At 42.7% G+C, this 23146-nt stretch overlaps 1 protein-coding gene across 4 annotated transcripts in view; it reads left to right on the top strand.

The window, feature by feature from the left end:
- cntn1b (contactin 1b) overlaps positions 1–23146 on the top strand; it is a 661974-nt gene that overhangs the window by 202770 nt on the left and 436058 nt on the right. The gene's annotated exons all lie outside the window — the stretch shown is intronic.

Genomic DNA, 23146 nt, shown 5'->3' with positions numbered 1-23146 from the left:
CCCTATAATCTCTCTATGCACTGTCATTATCACCTCTTTATTGCTACCTTTGCTTCTGGAACCATGACTCCCCTTCTGTCAGCCTAGTATAAATACCTCCCTTTATTATTGATAAGCATATGGAGGTTATTGGGCTAGTGTAGGTTAGGTAGGCTTCGGTAGGCGCAACATCGAGGGCCGAAGGGCCTGTACTGCGCTGTATTTTTCTATGTTCTATGTTCTATGTTTTTCAGCTTTGACAAAGAGCTTAGACTTGAAACGTCAGCTCTTTTCTCTCCTTATAGCTGCTGCCAAACCTGCTGGGATTTTCCAGCATTTTCTGGGATTCCAGCCTCCGCAGTAATTTGCTTTTATCCATTAACTCAGTGGTAGCATTGAGTTTGTAATCCATGCTGACAACTTGATATATCATCTTGGGTAAAAAATGAGGTCTGCAGATGCTGGAGATCACAGCTGCAAATGTGTTGCTGGTCAAAGCACAGCAGGTTAGGCAGCATCTCAGGAATAGAGAATTCGACGTTTCGAGCATTGACCAGCAACACATTTGCAGATATCATCTTGGGTACATTGTAGGTGCTTGGCTGGATGAGACGTTAAACAGATGACCCACGTGAAGTTGTTTAGATTTCAGATGGACTGCAATGACACAGGTTTTATACTGAGTGGCATGACGGAATGTTTTTTGGCATAGCTCTTATAGGCTAGCCATTATAGTGTGTGGTTAGAGCTTTGCCTCAGAGCTTGATTGTTGAGAAATACTGAAGGTTACCACTGGCCCTGGGGAGGGGAAAGGCACTTGCCATATGTTTGTTATTGCCCAGAATCAACATGTAATGAGTTTAAAGCAGTCTGGTCAGTAAATTCCTGTTGACAGAAATGGTAAAATGGCCAAGTTTGTCCGGGTGTATGAAACAGAGTAGGGTTGGGGGAGAGTGGTGGAGGGGAGGAGTACTTGAAGCATGAGAGTAATCTTGAGAGAGTCCAGACTCCCTCTATAAGATGACCCTGCACACAAGAGAGTGGCAAATTGTCATTTAACTGTTGACAGTTGTGCTGTGAAGGGGACTGAGCCATTTGTGCCTCTCGGACACTGGTGGCCAGCCTTATTTGTGCTTTGCCAGAAACAGAGGTACGCACTCCAGGTCACCAATGGGTCAAGTCAGTTCATTCTTTTGCAGTACTCCCGAGATGTGCAATAAAGCCAGTACTTTGCTGTCTTGAAAGTACAATAATAAAATACATGCATGTGTTCTGGTGGTGTGGCTGATGTTGGCAAGGCCAACACTTCCCTTCTATCCTACGAAAGTTGCTCCACATCTGATTGGTCTGTTCAGAGGAAAACACAGAATTGAACCAACCAGCTTGATTCACACAGAAGTTGGATGCATCTTAGATTAGGTCAGGATGGCAGGTTTCCACCCCTGCAATTACTTTAGTGAACTCATTTTTATGGCAATCGTACAAACCTAATATTAAGTTCTCAAACTGCCACAGTGGGATCTGAACTCTCATTCTGTGGGTTATTAAATATGGATTAGAATGGTGCTTCATAAAAACATACAAATTAGGAGCATCTATCGTCCATTTGGCCACTTGAGCCTATTCTGTCATTTGGTAAGATCAGGGCTAGTTTGATTTGAGTTCTCAGCATTCCTTCTCAGTTTGCTTTCTTTCTCCTTTCGACTTCCCAGTCGAGTAAAAAGTGAGGCCTCACAGCGCCTGAGACCCGGGTTCAATTCCCGACTCAGGCGACTGTCTGTGTGGAGTTTGCACGTTCTCCCCATGTCTGCGTGGGTTTCCTCCGGGTGCTCCGGTTTCCTCCCACAGTCCAAAGATGTGCGGGTCAGGTGAATTGGCCATGCTAAATTGCCCGTAGTATTAGGTAAGGGGTAAATGTAGGGGTATGGGTGGGTTGCGCTTCAGCGGGTCGGTGTGGACTTGTTGGGCTGAAGGGCCTGTTTCCACACTGTAAGTAATCTAATCTAATCTAGAGGTTAATGAGTAAAAAATTTGCTCCCTCCACATGCTTAACCAAGTTGTTTGGTAATAGAAATGCCTGTACATGTCCATCATGGTCCACCCTCAGAGATTCATGAAGATGAAGGGAGCTGGTGAGAGACAGATGAGTCTCATGCTTTGTTTTGTTGAAATATAGCTAAAACATCAATAAATAATCCAGCACATCTTGTGCATGTAACCGTTCAGAGACAAGCGAGAGTCAGACTGTTACGTGTGATGAAGAGATAATTCAACTGAAGGTCAAGGGAATAATCTATCCTTGTTAGGGAGAACTCCATTTCAGTCACAGGCCAATACATGGCAATGTCCTTCCTTAAGTATAAGTCAAGAAAGTAGGTATCCTTTTAGGAATAGGAATTGAGGGATTAAGTTAGATTTGTAAAATAAAAACAAATCCAACAGGTATGTTGTATGGAATTTTGATCGTTGTGTAACTCATTCAATAATGATTTGGCCATTTACACATATGCATATACCAGAATAAGCCAGTTTTGATTCAGTTTTGACTCTCCATATACTGCATATTGTTTTACACTAGCCTACAAAGATTTCACACAAGCTATTGAGCTTGCTAAAAGGCCCAATTCTTAGCAGATTTTCATTGCTGAAGGCCATTTTTCAGGTGTTAAATGGGGAAATTGCTGGAGATGTTTAACTACATGTATGAGGAGGTGGCACAGTTCAGGGAGGAAGAGCCAGCCAACAGGATCATGCTGCCTTATGGCAGTTGAATTTACTTGTAAAGGTGCTAACATTTCTGTGTTGTTTTTAAAAGTAATTTTGATTGGCTTTTTTAAGCCTGCGTGGGAGTTAGGGAGAGAATGAGGAGGTCCTTAAACTAGTGACCAGGTCTGACTAGTGGCTCACAGTCTCAGCCCACACTCACCTGACACACCTCAGCCTAGACACACTTGAATGAGCAAAGAGCCTCCCTTTACAGTGCCATTGAAGGATGTTGTGAAACTTGAAAGGGTCAGACAAGATTTACAAGGATGTTGCCAGGGCAGGAAGGTTTGAGCGATAGGGAGAGGCTGAATAGGCTGGGGCTGTTTTCCTGGAGCATCGGAGGCTGAGGGGTGACCTCATAGAGGTTTATAAAATCATGAGGTGCATGGATAGGATAAATAGGTCTTTTCCCTGGGTTGGGGGAGTCCAGAACTAGAGGGCATAGGTTTAGGATGAGAGGGAAAGATTTACAAGGGACCCGAAGGGCAACTTCATTCCATCAGCCATGATTAAATGGCATAGTGGGCTCGGTGAGCCAAATGGCCTTACTTCCATTCCTATGTCTTATAGTCTTATGGTTTAATCACCTTACATCAGGCAGCTGACCTTCTGACAAATGATCCACCTTCATGTCTCACTGGGATTACCATTCTGCCTTCGTCACCATAAAATCCAGACCTACGTTTCAAATCAGAATGGTAGTGCACTGCTGCCTCACAGTGTCTGGGACCTGGGTTTGATTCCACGCTTGAGTGACTAGCTGTGTGGAGTTTGCACATTCTCCCCGTGTCTGTGTGCTGCTCTTTGGGGGATGGTCGGTGCAGATTCGATAGGCTCCATGATAGCACTTCTTTGAGAGCACTCTCAATGGATGTGATACGGTTGTCAGATCTGCAGTAAAGATTCATTGGACACAAACGATCTGAGCTCAGAAACATTCTGATAGTGACATTCCTTATTAGTTGAACCTTGCTGTGGGTAGGGTGCAACCCATCTCGATCTACTCTGTGACCCCCAATACACGACAGAATTTTGAAACTTTTTGTATTTGACTGTCTTTACTGAACTTGATACTGTTCTAACTGTTAAGAGCAACATCCTCAGCCTGTGTGGAGTATGTCATCCAAATAAAGCATTACTCTGTGAATTCCTTTCAAAACTTGGTTTGTTAATATGACCTGTGTTTGAAAAAAATAACTCCAGGGGCTGGTGAAATTCCAAATGGCAGCCTGTGGAGCTATAATTGGCCCATGTGGGTGTTAACATTAAAATATGACCTTTACTCATCATCCAATCCAACTTTGAGGTAGGTGTTGGTCAGACTTGATTTTGAAAAAAAACAGTTCACACTGACAACAGAGTGTACAGTGCCTTGATGTTTGGCAGCTTATCAGGGAGATTACATTCTGATTTATATTTAGTTCATAGTCCCCACATAATCTTAGGTTGCAATTTGCCTTTGATACAACCACTGTGGGAGTCGCCCTTTTACTCGGGTGAAAATGTTTCTCATCTCCAGTCTTTTCAACTCTCGCTCTGTCTTCTTCCTTAGAGCATAGTTTAGTAAAGGTGTCCTGCAATCTTCTGAACCTGTTGTTATTTTATTCATCCATTGGAAGTTGCTAGCTAGGCCACCAGGTTATTGCAGTGGGTCTTGGAGTCATGTATAGACCAGACCAAGGACAGCAGCTTTCCTTCCCTCAAGGGCATTTAGTGAACAGATTGGTTTTTATGGTAATCAGTGGCGGTTACATGGATGCCATCAGACTGGTTTTGCATTCCAGATTTTCTGTTATTGAATTCAATTTTAACCATCTGCCATGGTGGGATTTGAACCCATCTCCTTAGCTTGGGAATCTTTCTGCCTAGTCTAATTGCATATCAGTACGCCACCACCTCCACATAATTATGTGACTTTCTATCTTTGAATTGGGTGGTCTGTTTTATGAAGCACCTGAAGGTACATGGTGACCATGTTGTCTTACGGGTTATACTGCTATGCAAAAAAAAACCCGTTCCAGTTCACTTACCGTGTTTTTAACCAGCTCCTTTTGAACAAATGCTTTTACTATGATAATGAATACTTTTGTCTATTACTCCTTTTAATTGATTGGTGCATCAGCCATTCCATTGTGTAGATTTTCTCTCCTACCATCACTTCTTAATTCCCTTTGTAATTTTTTTAACCGACATGACTCCGTTGTTGAAGGTAACAGCACAGCGATTCAGCAGTCAGTGATTGAAATCCCTTTGTCAGTCATGATGTGACTGGGGCATCTTCCATTGGACTGTGATCCTGTCTGAATTGTTATTGGATCCTTTGTTGCCTCTTTCTGAGTGGACTTTGACCTGACCAACCACTTGCGATGAGTGCCATCTCCTTCTGTCAGCATTTCCTCTCAATATTTTCTTCTGATGTGCCCTGGCATGATGACCCTTGTATTGAAGTTATTGGCTTTGCATTTACAAATGGACACTCCGTTGCTCAATGTTTGCCTAAGCATCAGTAACAAGAATGTTTGTAACTGCCTTCATTGGAGTTTGCATCTTAATGACTAAAACAGATGACGAACTGTTGTTAACGCTGACTTCTCTTGTCACACTCTGATGTATCCATGGACAATATTATTTGACAAGCTACATCAAAAGTTTGGCAATGTCAGCATCCTACTGCGAATGTTCATACTTCTCAAACAGCACTCAAATCTGTCCTGTCATCTTCTCACTTGAAATCTCCACAATTATCATTTTATAAAGCCACACAACTCTCCAGTAGCCTCACTGTGTAATTGTTCTCTCATTCCAAACATTTCTGAAATCTCCAATAGTTTTTGGAATGTGTTCAAACTTACACAAAGTGTGCGTCGTTTGGTTTCACAGGGCTGAGAAAATTCCTGAGTGTTTCAAATGCTTCGTTGCCTTCCTCGGTCAGAACTACCACTCTATTTCTTTGGCACTGTGACTGTGGGAGTTGACCATATGGAAATCACATTGGCTTTCTCCAGTTGGCGGCTAATGAGCAGATTGGCTGTATGCAGTTGCCAGGCAGAAAGCTGTGCTACTGTCTCAGCCCACTGCTCTCCCTCACCAATGGCCCCCTTCTTCCCCCAAAACCTCCTGCACACTCCAATCTGCCTCTGCAAGTATGACTTGAAGAGATTAATAGTTGCAGTGTATGGAGAATATGATGCATGACAAAGGCTGAGAACACGCACACCAGATGGGGGGGGTGTGCAGTTTTAAATGCTTATCTACCTTCATCGTGACCATGGAACAGAGGCATAAAAATCAAGTAAGTTGGTAATGGAAATGGCACCTTTCCTTGTTAAACATCATGCAGTCCTCTCCCATTAAACATTGAAAGCCAATGTTCAAATGAATTATGTGAATTAGGAATGGTAGCAAGCCATTGAACTTTTGCCATTCAATAAAATTTGTCTTTGTTTTGAATTTCACATTTCCATCTGCTCCAATAATTTGGATTTCCTTACCAAACTGAGATTCATCAGTTAAAAATATTTCATGACTCCAGCTCTCCTGCTTGTGAGGTCAAAGTTTCCATAGTTGTACAATCCTCTGGGAGAAGAAGAATCTCCTCTTCTTCATCCTGAAAGAGCTGATCGTGTGCTCACACACTGCTTCTCATTCTGGACTCACCTTTAACAGGAAGCATCATTTTACATTGACTTTGTCAAAACCATTTCAGTATACTTCACTCAATTGCCCCTAATTCTTCTAAACATCACTGAGACCAAACCCAGTCTGTCCAACCTTTTCCTCATAATCAACCCAGCTATTTCCTCCCAACTGTCCCCATTTACGTCCTTCCCTAAATAAAGAGAACAAAGCCGCACACAGTATTTGAGTTGTGGTCTCATCGGTGTAATGGACAACTGACGTTTCACATTCTTACTTTTACATTCCATTTCTCTTTTATTATAAAAATGAGCATTTAATAATCTTGTTAATTATTACGTCTCTGCTGTGAGAACCAAGATTTGGTTGCTAGGTGTTCTTGTTCAATCTCCATATCAACAATGACCCAACTAATCAAAAATCTGCTCTCACACTATATAACTGTTGTCCCTTTCTTCAAGTCTGTTTTTGCTCCTTAGTTGTCCTGGATGCAAAGCAAAAGAAAATGTCAATTTCTAGTCTATGTTAGTAATGTTCACCTGTTTAATTACTGGCTGTACCTGCATACCAACTTTTTGCACATCATGCATTACAACACTGAGATCCTTTGGTATTTCAGAATCCTGCTGCTGTTCTCTATTTAGGTAGTTTTTAAAAAAAATTTTGTAACAGAATATAATGTGGAAAGATGTAAAATTATTCAATCTGCCAAATGTTTGCCCCGTCACTCAGCCAAGTAGCTTGAAACCTCCTTATATCCTCTTCACAAAATACAATTTCCTATTTTTGTGTCATTTGTAAATTCAGCTCTCATACCTCTAAGGCGTTGATGTAGGTTGTAAAAGTCAAGGCGACAGCACAGACCCCTACATCCTGACAAAGACCCTTGTTTGTCTCCATGTTAATTCCATCTGCTGAAATACTTGCTGTCTGTTTTTACATTGAGAGCTGGCATCCTGTCATGCTCTTTGGAGGGTTGGTACAGACCTGATAGGCATAATGGCCTCTATCTGCACTGTGGGGATTCTGTGAATGCTGTGCATTTTGTGATCCAGAGCTTTCAGTTTGTCTTTTTGTTATCTTAGTAGACTTGTTTTGACTGTTGGCGTATTATTAGCTTTTTTTTCCCCTCTCTGACTGCCATTTTCTGATCTTCATTTCCCATTTTGCTGTCCTGTCTTGAATCTATCCTTAGTTTCTGATTAAAAAGTTTGCAGTTTAGAAAAAAACAAAGAAAATTACAGCACAGGAACAGGCCATTTGGCCCTCCAAGCCTACTCCAAACCAGATCCTCTGTCTAAACCTGCCACTAATTTTCTAAGGGTCTGTATCGCTTTGCTCCCTGCCCATTCATGTATGTAAAAAATAGTAAATAGTTAAGGAATTTAAAAAAACAAAATCCCTATTAGACACCACATGTGTCCCTTATCTATTCAGCCAAGGCACAGCACCCTTTCTACGTTTAACACTCTCGGTCCCCAATCCCCAATAAACACCACACAGCCCTATTCATCTAGTAAATTTTTCAAGCTGCGGAATAATAGCAGGGCAATGAGTATTTCATTGTCAAATTTTTTAATGGAACTGAGTCTACAAACCCATTTATGTACCCAGTGGAGTGAGACATGTCAAGGGTCCCAGTAAAATTAGTTGGTGTCTGCCCTTGATCATTTTTGCTGCACGTCATCAACAACTGAGGCCTGTTGTCTCTCCTCCTGTGTATCAGTGAGCTGACATTCTCATATGATGTGGAGGAACCAGTGTTGGACCGCGGTGGACAAAGTTAAAAATCTCGCACCACCAGGTTATAGTCCAACAGGTTTGTTTGGAAGCACTAGCTTTCGGACCGCTGCTCCTTTAACAGGTAGCTGTGAAGCAGGATCATAACATACAGAATTTATTGCTATAAGAGGCGGCACGGTGGCACAGTGGTTAGCACTGCTGCCTCACAGCGCCAGGGACCTGGGTTCAATTCCCGCCTCAGGCGACTGACTGTGTGGAGTTTGCACGTTCTCACCGTGTCTGCGTGGGTTTCCTCCGGGTGCTCCGGTTTCCTCCCACAGTCCAAAGATGTGCGGGTCAGGTGAATTGGCCATGCTAAATTGCCCATAGTGTTAGGTAAGGGGTATATGTAGGGGTATGGGTGGGTTGCGCTTCGGCGGGTAGGTGTGGACTTGTTGGGCCGAAGGGCCTGTTTCCACACTGTAAGTAATCTAATCAAAAAAAGAGTTTATTACGATAAATTCAGTCTTATGGTCCAGCTCTGCAGCTATCTAATGAAAGAGCACCGCTCCGAAAGCTAGTGCTTCCAAATAAACCTGTTGGACTGGTGTTGTGTGATTTTTAACATTCTCACATGACTCAGGAGACCAAGGTTTAGGGAAATGGTTTGTGTGACAGGAGGTAATGAAGGCAAGAGAGGGATCTTTGAATAAATGCAGAGGACTGTGATGTGCTCCCATTGTGATAAACTATGACCACTCCTACATGCTGCCAACAAAACAATTGTATTCATTTAGATTCCCAGAGATATTGAAACCCCTAGGCACTGTTCACAGGAAGGCTCCCTGAGCTTCAGCTGTTGCTGACTTGCAGCCAAGTCCTCTGGCTTAAATAGTTCTTCAAAGAGAGAGAGAAAAAAGAGACCATGAGTCTACTCTCTATTGCACTGAAATACTGCCAGTGTGGTTTGTTGAGCAGTTTTGCTTTTATGAAGCAGTGCATCGAACATGGGAGGAATTAAATCCAATAAAATTGGTCTAATCTTCACTGAAATAGCCTGTTTCAGGAAGACTCCTTCCTGACAGGGAAAGTTGCACAGTTTTTGGGTTGTTGGCTCTTTTATCCTTGGGGAATTTAACACTCACTTGTTTTCAGGTGGGTTTGATACCTATGAGGAAAAAACCAGAAGGTCAGTCTTACAATATGTTCCATATCTTTTTCTTGGATTCCTGAGGATCTCTGCTCCCACTAGGCTTCAGCTGATCATTCCCCCATGTGACCCTATACAGTCTCTGCTCTGGAGGACATCGCAATCAAGCTGAAACCTCCTTGCTCAATACCCAATCCTCTCCCAGCATGGGTCCCTGTCACAAGGCACAGAGCTATTGGTTGGACAGTTTGCGAATTCAGTTGAGGTCCAAGGACAAATTTCAGAGCTTTGGGGAAAGAACACAAGAGTGGGACTATATAGCCAGCTCTTCCTAACAGCTGGCAAAGGCTGAGTGGCCCACTCCTACACCGTATCAGTCTATGAACACAGTATCAGTCTATGAACAAAGCTGGTTGATGGAAACAAGGCTGTAATATTTGTCTTGGTGTTTTCACCCACTTAATCCTTAAAAGAAAACTTGCTGAAGGGAGATTCTAGTTTAGAGAGCAGCAAGCCATAGTAGATTTATCTTAGTCTCTTTATTAATAAAAGTAAAGTCTTTTCCAGCAGTCTCTTGTAATTATACCTTTGACTCCTGATTTTGTGACAGTACCTAAAGCATATTACTTCAGGCTTGATCTTTTATTCCATTCTCCTCTCAGAACCCATAAGCAGGATTAAATCAGGCAGCAGCCAACTGTACACGATTGAAAAGTCGATTAGAATTTGAAATTAAAATTTTACTTTGATCAGAAATGGCGTAGAGTAATTCCCTTGTCCATGGTTTATATATGTCATTCTAATTACTGATATTTGGATGGATATCTATTATTTAAATGTTCATTACCCATCAGTAAAGCACAGGCCCTTCTTAATTTTGTCAGTAATTACCCTCATTTTCAAAGAGTATCTCGATTACTGTTTGAGATTGAGGAGATGGATTTTGATCTTCTAAATTGATGCAGTCGTAGCTACCAAGAACGTGAATGTGTGTCAAGTTAATTCAGGGAAGACGTAATGAGACGATTTTGCTCAGGCGCTGCATGCTGAATATAGAAGTTCTATGGTTCAGAATTTGTGAATACTTTATGGTTGCACATTGAAAATATGCCCTTGAAATATAAATTGGGAGGACCTCAAGAAATGTCCAATTGTTTCTTGACTCTCCGCATTTAAATGGCTCTTTCCCTTTAAAAACCTATGGAGCAATGGGATAAAAAGGATATTCTCCCTGTATGTACGAACAACCTTACAATGGAGTGTATTACATCAGGATCAGGTAGAGCATGGGCAAAAACAGCATGACCTACAGAATTATAGAGTCATGTTGCACAGAAGCAGACCCTTTGGTCCAACCAGTCCAAACATTTCATATTCATGTCTTTTAAATATTGTTCTGTACCCACATCTTCCTCTGGAAGTTTGTTCCACGCAGGAAGCGCACTCTGTGTTTTTAAAAAAAAGTTCCTCGTGTCTTTCTCCTCTGAACTCGAAAATATTCCCCCCTAGTCTTGAAATCCCCTACCCTTGGGAAAAGGCACATGCCATTTACCTTATCTATGCTCCTCATGATTTTATAAACCTCTATAAGGTCACCTCTCCACCTCCTACGCTCCAGTGAAAAATGTCCTGGTCTCTCCTTACAACTCAAACCCTCCATTCCCGGAAATGTCCTGGTAAATCTCTTCTGAACTCCCTCCATTTTAATAATATCTTTTCTGTAACAGGGAGACTGGAACTGCACACAGTTCTCCAGATGAGACCTCACTAACATCCCATACAACCTTGGCGATACATATGTGTAGATAATTAACATGTCATGAACAAATGTGTAAAAGTATTGAAATCACTGCTGGACTTGTAGTTTTGATACCTTAAGGATGAGAGGTTATCTTGCAGCTGCACAAGGTTTTGGTTAGTACAATTAGGGAATTGTAACCCTAATTCTTACTAGAAGTCCTTGAGAGATAGCAGATTTACCAGAACCCTGAGTGTTACATTACATGGCAAGCTTGTACAGATGAAGGTTCCATTCTCTTGGAAGTAAAAGGGTATGGAGTGACTTAATTGTATTTTTCAAGGTATGCAGGGAGCAGATGAAATACCATATCGATCTCTTGCATTAGCCTAGCATGAATTTAAATTGGAAAATTCACTGAAAGTGCTCTCACTGCAGAGTTCAACCTTGCACTGGTGCCAATCCAGAGTCCCAGAATAACACTGCGTTGAAAGTGGCTGTTGAACTCCATTTCTTCACACAAGATGTCAAGGCTGCCTAGTTTTTGAGTGCTGCATTCCATTTGCAACAGGATAGTCAGAAACTGCATCCAATTTGGGAACATTGCAATCGCAAGATGACGGAACAGGGTGGACTTCAACACCTTGAAAATATCACTTGTGTAAAACTTGACCCCATATCTTTTAACTAAAAATTTAGCTGTAGAAATTTAACTCCTGCAGAAATGTATTTGGTACATGGAGAGGAGCTATTTCTGTCAATAGTGGGGTTCAGAGCCAGGAGGTAGAGTCCAGAAACACAAGGCAAACATTCCAGCAGTGAAATTCGGAAGGACCCTTACACACACAGGATGATTGAAGTTGAACTGTGTTTTGCAAACGGTAGTTGATGTTGGGTCAATTATTAATTTATTAATTTTAAATCATTAAATTTAAAATTGATAACCTTGTGTTAAGCAAAGGGCCATCCGCAAATGTGAATACTTGGAATTAGAATAATGAATGACCCTGATCTCATTGAATGGTTGAATAAAGTTAGGGTGCAAAGTAGCCTTCTCTTGTTCTGAAGTGACACTACTCCTGACCAAAGCTCTCAGGATGATGCAGCGAATAAAGACACTGTGAATTAAAAGTAGGAGTGGCAAGAACAGGTAAAAACAAAACCATATTTGCATTCTCCCCATCAAAGCAGATTGTTCAGGGATTTCGATTCTGCAAAGAAAATTATTGCTTGTTATTGCTCAGTCCGTTCCCCTCCATGATCATAGATAGATGCTAATGTTAGAGCGTGGATTATGGCACAGTGCTGGTGCGACACAGTTCCAGCTCAATAAATTCATCCTCATTTGAGAGCTGAGGTTTACGCGACTGCCATCATCATTGGTGTTCCCTCGCAGACAAAGGTGACTCTTTCCCACTTTCACGGTGAGTCCCCACGTGGCTGTAAAGACTGAAGTGGCTAAAACAAACTCTGTTACATTTGGGGCAGAAAGTGGTTGTGGGAAGGGAATGGGTGGGGTTTGGTGTGGCAACGAGCTCCTCACACTATTTTCCCCTGGCTTTGCTTTTTTCTGATGAGCTCAATACCTTCCTGGATGCTCCTCCTTTGGTTTGGACGATGTGGGGCCAGTGTTTCCCAGGTGTCAGTGGAAATGCCGCGTTTTGCCAGTGAGGCTTTGAGGGTATCCCTGTCCACCTGGGGCTCGCCTCCTCTTTCTGAGCTGGGAGTACAGCACCTGCTCGGGTAGTCTTGTGTCAGTTGGGCGGATGATGTGCCCAGCTCCAATGCAGCCGAACAAGAAGGGGAGAGATCAGTGCCTCGATGCTGGGGATGTTGGCCTGGTTGACTGGCCTCGACTATAACATTAGAATGACACCACTTTACTCGTGAACTATTGGTTTAGCTCTCTCTGCTTGTCACTGCATTTCTGCTTAGAAGGAATCTAATTATTTGCACATTCGATGTTCTATTCTGACACAAATTGGAACAATGACTGAGCAGCCATCCATGAGAAGGAAGTCACAAAGTTTGCCAATCTGCACAGACTTCAGGCCACGCAATCTGTGCAGCCCAGAATTTGACATCCAATTTATCACTTCAGGTGTAAGGGTATGATGGAACTGTCACAGGGGATAGCCAGAAATGCTGCTGATGTGCCAATGTCAAACGACAGTCAAAGCTGGTTAAAATGAAGAGGGGCATTGCAGGGATTTTTGCTTTCATCTCCTCTGACCATCTTGGTGTCCTTCTATTGTGCAGAATTCTTTTTCTTCTGCTCTGTTAATAGGAGCCCCAATCTGTTAAAATTAGCACAGCATTTGCAGTGAATATATTGAGCTGTTGTGTGTTCATATCCCAAAGTATGATTTTAAGATTTCCCTGTTATGTTCATAACTATTACTTAATCAGATAACAAGGGCCTGACTGTAGTCTACTGTTTAATTAATCAACTTAGCTGCAAACTCGATTTACCCATTCTGTGTTGAGAATTTTTACACATAATGGTATCCTAGCTTCCTGTTGTATTGTGGTTCCTGCAGGTGATGTAGCAAAGCTTGAATGTTGTTATCATTTGTGATGCTTAATTGCTTTAGAAAAGGAAGTTATTGCCGGGAGTACCTCTATCAGCTTTTTACTCTCTCGCCTTCCCACCTCGGGCAGAATTTAATTAGCGCTGTCAGATTAACCAGATCTAGATGTTGCTGAGCTCCAGCTAAATTGCACAATGAATTTGTTGTGCAGCAATTGAGTTGATCCTCCGAATCTGAGTAGACTGTGGAACTACTGATTGCAAATTAAAATTCTCATACGTCTCTTAGTCACTTGTGTGTAAATGAGTGCCAAATAAATCCAGCAGTAATTATGAAGATGGTAGCTGACAGAATGGGGCAATACTACAGAATATATTGGGAGTGTCATCTCAAGTGTGAGCACTTAACAAGGGTGAATTTCTACTGCAATTTCAGCACCTCCTTGCAGTAGGTGTGAGTTTAACAGCAGTTGACAACATGACTCGAACGCACTCAAAATTACGACAGTGAAACCCCGAACCTTTAGTGCTTCACAATGCAGGAACAGGAGTACACTGTTCAGCATGTGAAGCTGGTGATTACATTTGATTAGACTACAATTGATCGGTATTTTGACGTAAATGACCTGTTTTGGTTCCACATCCTTCCAAATGCTTACCAAACAAAAACCTACCGTGGTCAGTATTATGGTTTTCTTGACCTATCTCTGACCATTTTCAGATCTCCTCTGCCCTGCGTGAAGACATGTTTTCTGCCATTATCATTGATCAGGCTAGCTCTTATTTTAAAGTCATGGTCCCTAGTTCTAATCTACCCCACTATAGGATGTATTTTCTCTCTTCATCTCTTCATCTTATTAAACTCTTTAATAATTTCTTATTTAGATCACTCATTAGTCTTTACGGAGATGCTGCCTTGCTATATGTAGCATTTCTGTTTGGCAGAAAGAGGGCTTTTTTGAGTGGTTTCAGTCTCAGTTTGCTGGAGCAGAGAGCCCTTATGGCTGCAGTGCTTTCTGCTGTGACCCAGTGACATCAGCAGACCTTCTGTTAGAAATGGGGTATAAGGTGATGAATCAGCTGTCTAGGAAGTTAAGCAATTTGCTTCCATTCCTGTCCAGTGGAATAGCTGTATGTTAAGCAACAGTTTCATTTGCTTCCTCTCAACTTCTATATGTAGAAAATGGTGTATGTGAGTTATTGATTGGAAGCCTCCCTTAGGCCTCTCATTCCCTACTCCTAGCGTTGCCATCTTCCACTCCCTGCTCTCAGGCTTCCAGCCTGTACTACTCTTACACTTCTATTCTCTGGTGTCTGATACAATTCTTGAAAGATCTCTTACATGGCTCGAAAGTAGAAGAGACAGGGTGGTGGTGTTTTTCAGTCTGGAGGCCTGTAACCAATGTTGTGCCAAAAGGATCGGTGCTGGGTCCACTGCTTTTCGTCATTTACATAAATGGGTTGGAAGTGAACAGAGGAGATGTAGTTTGTAAGTTTGGATTTATACATTTAATGTTAAGGTCCTGGGGAGTGTTGCTGAACAAAAGAGACCTTGGAATGCAGGTTCATAGTTTCTTGCAAGTGAAGTCACAGGTTGATAGGATAGTGAAGAAGCTGTTCAGTATGATTTCCTTTATTGGTCAGAGCATTGAGTGTAGAAGTTGGGAGGTCATGTTGTGGCTGTACAGGACATTGGTCAGGCTACTTTTGGAATATTTTGTGCAATTTTGTTCTCCTTCCTATTGGAAGGAATTTGTAAAGCTTGAAAGGGTTCAGAAAAGATTTACAAGGATGGTAGGTTTGAGCTATAGGGAAAGGTTGTTTTCTCTGGAGCATCGGAGGCTGAGGGGTCACCTTATAGAGGGCATAGGTTTAGGGTAAGAGAGAAAGATTTACAAGGGACCTGAGAGGCAACTTCATTCCATCAGCCATGATTGAATGGTGGAGTGGACCCGATGGGCCAAATGGCCTTACTTCCACTCCTATGTCTTATAGTCTAACCTTTTCACACCGAGGGTGGTGCATGTATGAAATGAGCTGTCAGAGGAAGTGGTGGAGGCTGGTTCAATTGCAGCGTTTAAACAATATCTGGATGAGTACCTAAATAGGATAGGTTTCAAGGGATGTGGGCTGAAAATGTGTTGCTGGAAAGCGCAGCAGGTCAGGCAGCATCCAAGGAGCAGGAGAATCGACGTTTCGGGCTTGAGCCCTTCTTCAGGAAACTTTCACATTTTCAGCTCTGATCTCCAGCATCTGCAGTCCTCACTTTCTCCTTCAAGGGATGTGGGCCAAGTGCTGGCAAATGGGACGAGAATAATTTAAGATAGCTTGTCGGCATGGACATGTTGGACTGAAGGATCTGTACATCTCTAGGACTTTATGACATGGGCCATTCATTAAACACAAAATCTCAGCTGATTCTTTTTCTCCTTGGATTAAAGTTCCAGTCAGATGATGAGTGGCTCTGAGGCAAGTTTGCAGGTGATGGGTGTTCCCTTGCTGCAGCTGTCTTTGTCCATCTTGGTGGTAGAGCATTGGGTTTGGAGGGTGCTATTGAAGGAGCCTTATTGATTTGGTGTCCGTTTGACCTTTGTTAATGTGGCGAGGGGCTGGTGAGGGTATGTGTTGACTGCCCAACATGGTGGAAAACTCAACTGGCTGAAACTGTAGAATGGTGCAAAATATTTCTAATACAACTTCATAAAGGATCAACTATCCTCTTTACTGGTGGCAGAGGATCATATGACTGTTCATATGTCATCATAAATCTTACCTTCAATATTTTGAAAAGGTTGCAGTCCAATATCTTGAAAACTTTGCCAGCAACATTTCATTTTTTTTTTCAAAGCGTCATTCATTGAGTTTGAAATTGTAATTTCAAAAATCCTGGGTTGTGTTAAATTACACAGAAATTACACTGAAGTGGGAGATAGATATGACGGTCATAGAAATAGCGTTGACACAGATCTTCACTCCTTCTCTAACACAAGTATTCCTAATCTGAATTGTCCTGCTGAAGACAGTGCTCACGGCTCACTGAGTGCTGTATCTTTGAGGCTGGGACACTTCAACATCTTCAGGTACTGGGTTTGCTGGCGCAGAAACTTGAACTCAAGTTCTGTGCTTTTTAATTGCCACCTTCAGTGGTTGCAGCAGCAATGTTCATGTTTCTCTGTCACAGCTCACTCCCATCCTCCAAGGAACAGATGACAACCAGTAAATTGTCACACACTATTCCCACTGCTACGTAACAGAAGGTCTGTGCAGTGTAACCTTTCAAGTTAGGGGTGGAGTTAGGACACTACAGCTGAAGCTCGTTTGCTCCGTCCATTCGTCTTTCTTTATTTTCTCTCACTTGTGTTTTTTTTCTTGTCTGTCTTCTTCCTCTTCTGCCAGTGATGTAGAGTGGGGTCAAGAGCCCGAAATAGAACAGGGCGGCTAGTAGGCCAGAATGTAGCAGGCATCAGAGAGCTCTTTGATGTCTACAGTGTGGAAACAGGCCATTTGGCTCAACAAGTCTACACTGAGCCTCCAAAGAGGAACCCACCCAGACCCATTCCCCTACTACTCTACACTTACCCCTGACTAATGCACCTAACCTACACATCCCTGAACACTATGGGCAATTTAGCTTGGCCAATTCACCCTAACCTGCACATCTTTGGATTGTGGGAGAAAATTGGAGCACCCAGAGGAAACCCACACAGGCAGTCACCCGAGGCTGGCTTCGAGCCTGGTTCCTGGCGCTGTGAGTCAGCAGTACTAACCACTGCGCCACCATGTCGCCCTAAAACCTTCAAGCAGCTAGCGGCCTGGGTACAGAGTGAGGATGGTGGGGGGGCCTGGGGCTGGGGCAGGGATGGGGTGGGGAGGTGGGGAATGGAGAGCCTGGGGATGGCGTGAGGACGGGAACGGGGTGGGGATGCGGGGCTGGGGTGAGGGAGGCGGGGAATGCAGAGCCTGGGGATGGGGTGGGGATGCGGGGCTGGGTTGGGGGAGGTGGGGAACGGAGAGATTGGGGATGGCGTGAGGACGGGGACGGGGCGGGGATGCGAGACCTGGGGACGGCAGGCCGGGCTGGAGTGGGGACAGGGTCAGCAGTCCCGGAGCAAAGATGGCTTCTGGTTAGCAACAGGTGGAGCCCAGTCAGACCAAATGAAAGCCCATAAAGAAAGACTGTAACATTTATCTTTTTAGCTTTATTTCTTATTTTTCTAACGTGTACTTACACTACATTACAAAGATATATAATAACTCTCTTCTTTATTTTTATATCTAAGATTTGTACGTAGGATGGTGCAATGGGCTGGCACATTGTACACTTTTTACTGTAGTCGTGTTCTTTTGTAACTTGAGAACGTGCGCCAATAAACCTAGATTGACTTAGATTTATCCGAGTGTCATATTCTTTTCTGACAAATCTTTTCTCCTCTTAACCTGAGATTAAAACCCGCAAAATGGAAATTACATTGGAGTTTTAAATTAGCCATTGCAACTGACAGCAGTAATCCTTACTTATAATTAGGCAAATGTGTGAGAAAGCTTAGCATAAAATTAAGTTGATGATCTGAATCGTTTTGCTCATCAGGGAATTTTAATGAAAGTGCAGGTATTAAAATATGGAAGACATTCTGACACTCAGCTCGAAATCATGCTGTAAAATAATAGACAAATGGCTTCACACATTCATCTTGCTATCATTTCTGGCAGAGGATTACTTGTTAATTTACTCAGTAATGGAGAGAAATATCATGCTGAATACATCGGGCAGTTCGGAACTGTTCAGCCTAATTTAAAGGCCCTAAATCTATGGTCACCTTGAAGCAAAACATGAGTGGCGATATTTCCTCAATGATGAGCAGTTATAAATTTCACAAACATAATATTGTGAAATATCTGGGCAATCTGCGAAATGTGGAAACAGAGTCAAAGCAATTCAGTTATTAAAAATAGAGTTTGGTTTTCCAATCAAGTCAGAAGCAGCTTATACTTGTGGGAAAATCAGACTAATGAGAAGCTAAGCATGTTGTTAGATTGTAGAGAGAGAGAGAGGTTTGTGAGATTGTCAAGGATCAGTATACCTGAGGACTGAGAGAATGCTAGATTTTAACAAAGAATAACCAAGACATTTTTTTGATGGAGGAAGAGAAAAGGGAAAGTGATAGTGAACCAGCAAGACTCATGAAACAGGTAAAACTTCGCTAGGTATGGAAAAGGAAGTGACTGACCGCATAAAAATGGGTCTCTCAGATACAGGACGAAATGCAATAAAGAGTGGGAATGGCACATACTGATCAGATTGAAATGGAGCATCAGTGTGATCACGACATTCATTTCCAAGTATTACTGTATTTCTTTTGCCTGGTTTCCACCCTTTGGCTTTGAGGTAGAAAAATTATAATAATCGAGACCTTAAGGTCCCGGTCTCACGATTAGTGTGAAATGCGTTTCGATGATCCAGAAATGCTGCCAGCAGGTTTCTGTGGACATAGGGTGGATGCTTCCTCTTGTGGTTCAGACTAGAAAAGGAGATCATAGTTTTAAGTTAAGGGATAGTAGATTTAAAACAGAGATGAGGAAGAATTCATTGAGGGCTGAAGGGCCTGTACTGTGCTGAATTATCCTCTCAAAGTTTTGTAAATCTGTGCGATTCACTTCCATCAGGGTGTGGTGGACTCTGGGATGTTAAGTAATTTTGAGGAGGAGATAGAAGGAATTTTAATTAGCAACAGGTTAAAGGGTTCCAGGGAACAGACTAGGAAAGTGGAGTTGAGACTGGGATGAGAACAGCTGTAATGGTGTGAAATGGCGAAGCCTTCTACTCCTGGTTGTTGTGTTCATTTGAAGGAGACTTGAAGCTAGAGTAGGGTTTTTGAGCCAGTGTTGAATTGAGAAGCTGTTTTCAAAAAGCCCCATCCAGTTCTGAACTTAACAGCTGAGAGAGCTGAAATACCTGAGCACTGGTACACCCAGCATGGGGTGAGGAGAATGAGAGGGCATCTCACAATAGTGGCATCTTTGACTAGTTTTGTTTATTTGTACAACGTGCCCACAGCTGCCAGGGCAGCACTGTCAAGGGGGCACTCTGTGGGTCTGTAAGTGGGGATAGTGATGTGGATGGAGAAATGAATGGCATCCCTTCCTGAACAGCTTCCAAATGCATGTGTACTTGACTACACCATGATTTGCCGCTGGGAGAATGGGAGCACCCCGGGATGTAGCTTTTGTCAAAATACGCCGGATGTAAGAATGTGCTCGAGGATTTCTACGCCAAATACTAGCACTGAATTGCCAGGGCTCTCACCTTTGAACCCAATACCTTCAGTTCTTTGTCTTCTCGCGTGAAAGCAGATAATTTTAAAATAGCGGGGTTCAAAGAGTCGGTTGTGAATGAGGAACTTAAAGAAATGCATGTAATGAAACAATACTGGAGAAATTAAAGGGACCAAAATATGACACATTCTCTGCACTGGATGGCCTGTATTTGAATTTTAAAGTACAGCCAAGGGCACCAGTTTTGACATTACAGAATTCTGTAGACTCAAGAATAGTCCCCATGAATTGGAAGGCTGTATACACAACCACGCTATTCATGGTATGAAGGAGTCTTTTACAACCTGTGCCAATGGTTTAGTTGAGGGGTCCATGTCTGACGTATGCAAGTTTGTTGGTAATGCATCGTCAGAAAGTCAAGTGAGTTGTGAGGAAAACATAAAGTGGCTGCAAAGTGATATAGACGGGTTAAACAAATGGGCCAGAGTATGGTAGTTGGAGTATAATGTAGAGACGTTGTGACATTTCCATTCGTTGAGTGAAAAACAGAAAAACTAATCAGACTTTGAAATAGTTTTCAGAGGGATTTAATTGCTGGCTTGTACATGAATCTCAGGAAATTAGCATGCAGGCACAAGAGGCAATTAGGAGAATAAATGGTCTGTTAACCTGAATTGCGAAGATGTCAGGTTGTAATAGTAAAGGAATCTTGCCACAATCATGTAAGGCCTGGGTGAGTCCAGTAGATACCAGACAATTTTGGTCTCCTTACCTTAGGAAGGATGGGTTTGCCTTGGAGAACAATAGCAATAAAGGTTCACAAAGTTGATTCCTGGAGTGTGTGGGATTCTTTGTGGAGAGACCAGGCCAATATTAGAAGACGACTTTTTCAAAATTCTCCAGCTGTGAGTACACTTTATTAGCCTGGTGGGTAAGTCAGGAATATAGGGTGATACTTTTGAATGGGTCAGCCATTTTGAACTGAGGTGAGGAGAGACGCCTTCAATCAAAACATCACGGATCTATCAATTTTGAAGCCTAGACATCCAGTTGTTTGAATATATTCAAGGGAGAGATAGCTAGATTGATGGAATGAAGGGGTATGGGTTAAAGCATGATGGTACAGCCATGAATTTAAAATGGTGGAGTGAGATGTTATACTCTTGCTCTTGTTTCTCTTGTTCCAGAGTTCTGACCTTTATTTTTCTGGCATTTGTCGTGCAGTAAATCATGTCAAAACGAAAATTTGGCATTATGCCACATGGGAAGATTCCAGGACAAATGTCCGAAAGCTTAGCCAAAGCACAAGAAGATTTAAGTAGTCTCTTTAAAGACAGTAGGGAGGCAGAAATGCAGATAAGTTTGGGAAGAGAATTTGACAGCTTGGCAGAGTTACCAGTGTGACGTGATCAAATTTGGAGATATTGGATCGAGTGTCCAGAATTTGGGAACTGCAGATATCCCTGTCGTGGGAGCTGAAGGAAATTGTAGAACTGGAGAGAACAGAAGCCAAATGGAGATTTGGGGAAAGAAGAGCTGAGAATATTAACATTGAAGCATTGTCTAACTGTGTGCTCGTGCAGGTCTTTGAGCAGAGTGGTTATAGGCAAATGAAATTTGGTGTGACTATGAGCAAGGGCGCTGGAGTTTTGGACAACCTCAAATTAACAGGAGGTAAAAGTTGGTTGGCTGATCGAGGAGTGCACTACCACTGCTCACGTTCCAGGACAAATGGGTATCAGCACCTTTAAAGGTTTTGGAGAGGAAAGAGAAGTTAGAGTTGGAGGTAATAGTTGGCAAAGAGAGAAGGTACCGCTATAAAAAGAAACATGCCATTCAAACTTCTCAGTCTGCATTCATCAGAACAGATTTGCAAGAATACTGAATCCTAGAGTCATAGAGATGTACAGCATGGAAACAGATGCTGCGGTCCAACCCCTCCATGCTGACCAGATATCCCAACCCAATCTAGTCCCACCTGCCAGCACCTAGCCCACGTCCCTCCAAACCCTTCCTATTATAAACCCATCTGGTTGCCTTTTAAATGTTGCAATTGTACCAGCCTCCACCACTTCTTCTGGCAGCCCATTCCGTACACATACCACCCTCTGCGTGAAAAAGTTGCCTCTTAGGGCTCTTTTATATCTTCCACACCCCCCCCCCCGAACCCTATGCCCTCTAGTCCTGGACTCTCCCACCTCAGGGAAAAGACCTTGTCTATTTACCCTATCCATGCCCCTCATGATTTTATACACCTCTATAAGGTCACCCCTCAGCCTCCGACGCTCCAGGGAAAACAGCCCCAGTCTATTCCACCCCTCCCTATAGCTCAAATCCTCCAACTCTGGCAACATCCTTGTAAATCTTTTCTGAACCCTTTCACAACATCCTTCTGATAGGAAGGAAACCAGAATTGCACACACAATTCCAAAAGTGGCCTAAGCAATGTCCTGTACAGCTGCAACATGACCTCCCAACTCCTGTGCTCAATACTCTGACCAATAAAGGAAAGCAAATGCCGCCTTCACTACCCTATCTGCCTGCGACTCCACTTTCAAGGAGCTATGAACCTGCACTCCAAGGTCTCTTTGTTCAGCAACACTCCCTCGGACCTTGTGTAAGTCCTGCTAAGATTTGCTTCCTAAAAATGCAGCACCTCGCATTTATCTAAATTAAACTCCATCTGCCACTCCTCAGCTCATTGGCTCATCTGGTCAAGATCCTATTGTAATCCAAGGTAACCTTCTTTGCTGTCCACTACACCTCCAATTTTGGTCTTATCTGCAAACTTACTAACTATACCTCTTATGCTTACATCCAAATCATTTATATAAATGATGAAAAGTAGTGGACCCTGCACCGATCCGTGTGGCTCTTTTCCACACAGAGGGTGGTGTGTGAATGGAATGAGCTGCCAGAGGAAGTAGTGGAGACTGGTATGATTACAACATTTAAAAGGCATATGGATGTGGGCCAAATGATGGGACTGATTTATTCAGAATATCTGGTTGCCCTGGACAGGTTGGATTGAAGGGTTTCCGTGCTACATTTATCTATGACTCTTCATACTCTGTCTCCAGTTTTTGTTGTGGCAAAAATGTATCAATTCACACTTAGCTGTTCTATAAGACTGTGCTGTTTTGGGGGGATTGATCCGCTGTTGAGATGGGTATTTAAGGAGAGCATTGATATGCTGTAAGGATGTGTTTTAGTGAGAAGAATTAAGATTAGATGGTCTAAATAGCCTTTCTCATGACTACTTTTCTTTGATCCTGCTGCGATTTAAAATAACTTGAGTCATGAGAACGTTTCATAGCCTGGTGAGATCAACCTGTGACAATATTGGTGTTTA

Source organism: Hemiscyllium ocellatum, chromosome 19, assembly GCF_020745735.1.
Source record: "Hemiscyllium ocellatum isolate sHemOce1 chromosome 19, sHemOce1.pat.X.cur, whole genome shotgun sequence".
In the NCBI taxonomy this organism is placed as follows: Eukaryota; Metazoa; Chordata; class Chondrichthyes; order Orectolobiformes; family Hemiscylliidae; genus Hemiscyllium; species Hemiscyllium ocellatum.
This window is presented reverse-complemented; position numbering and strand designations above follow the sequence as displayed.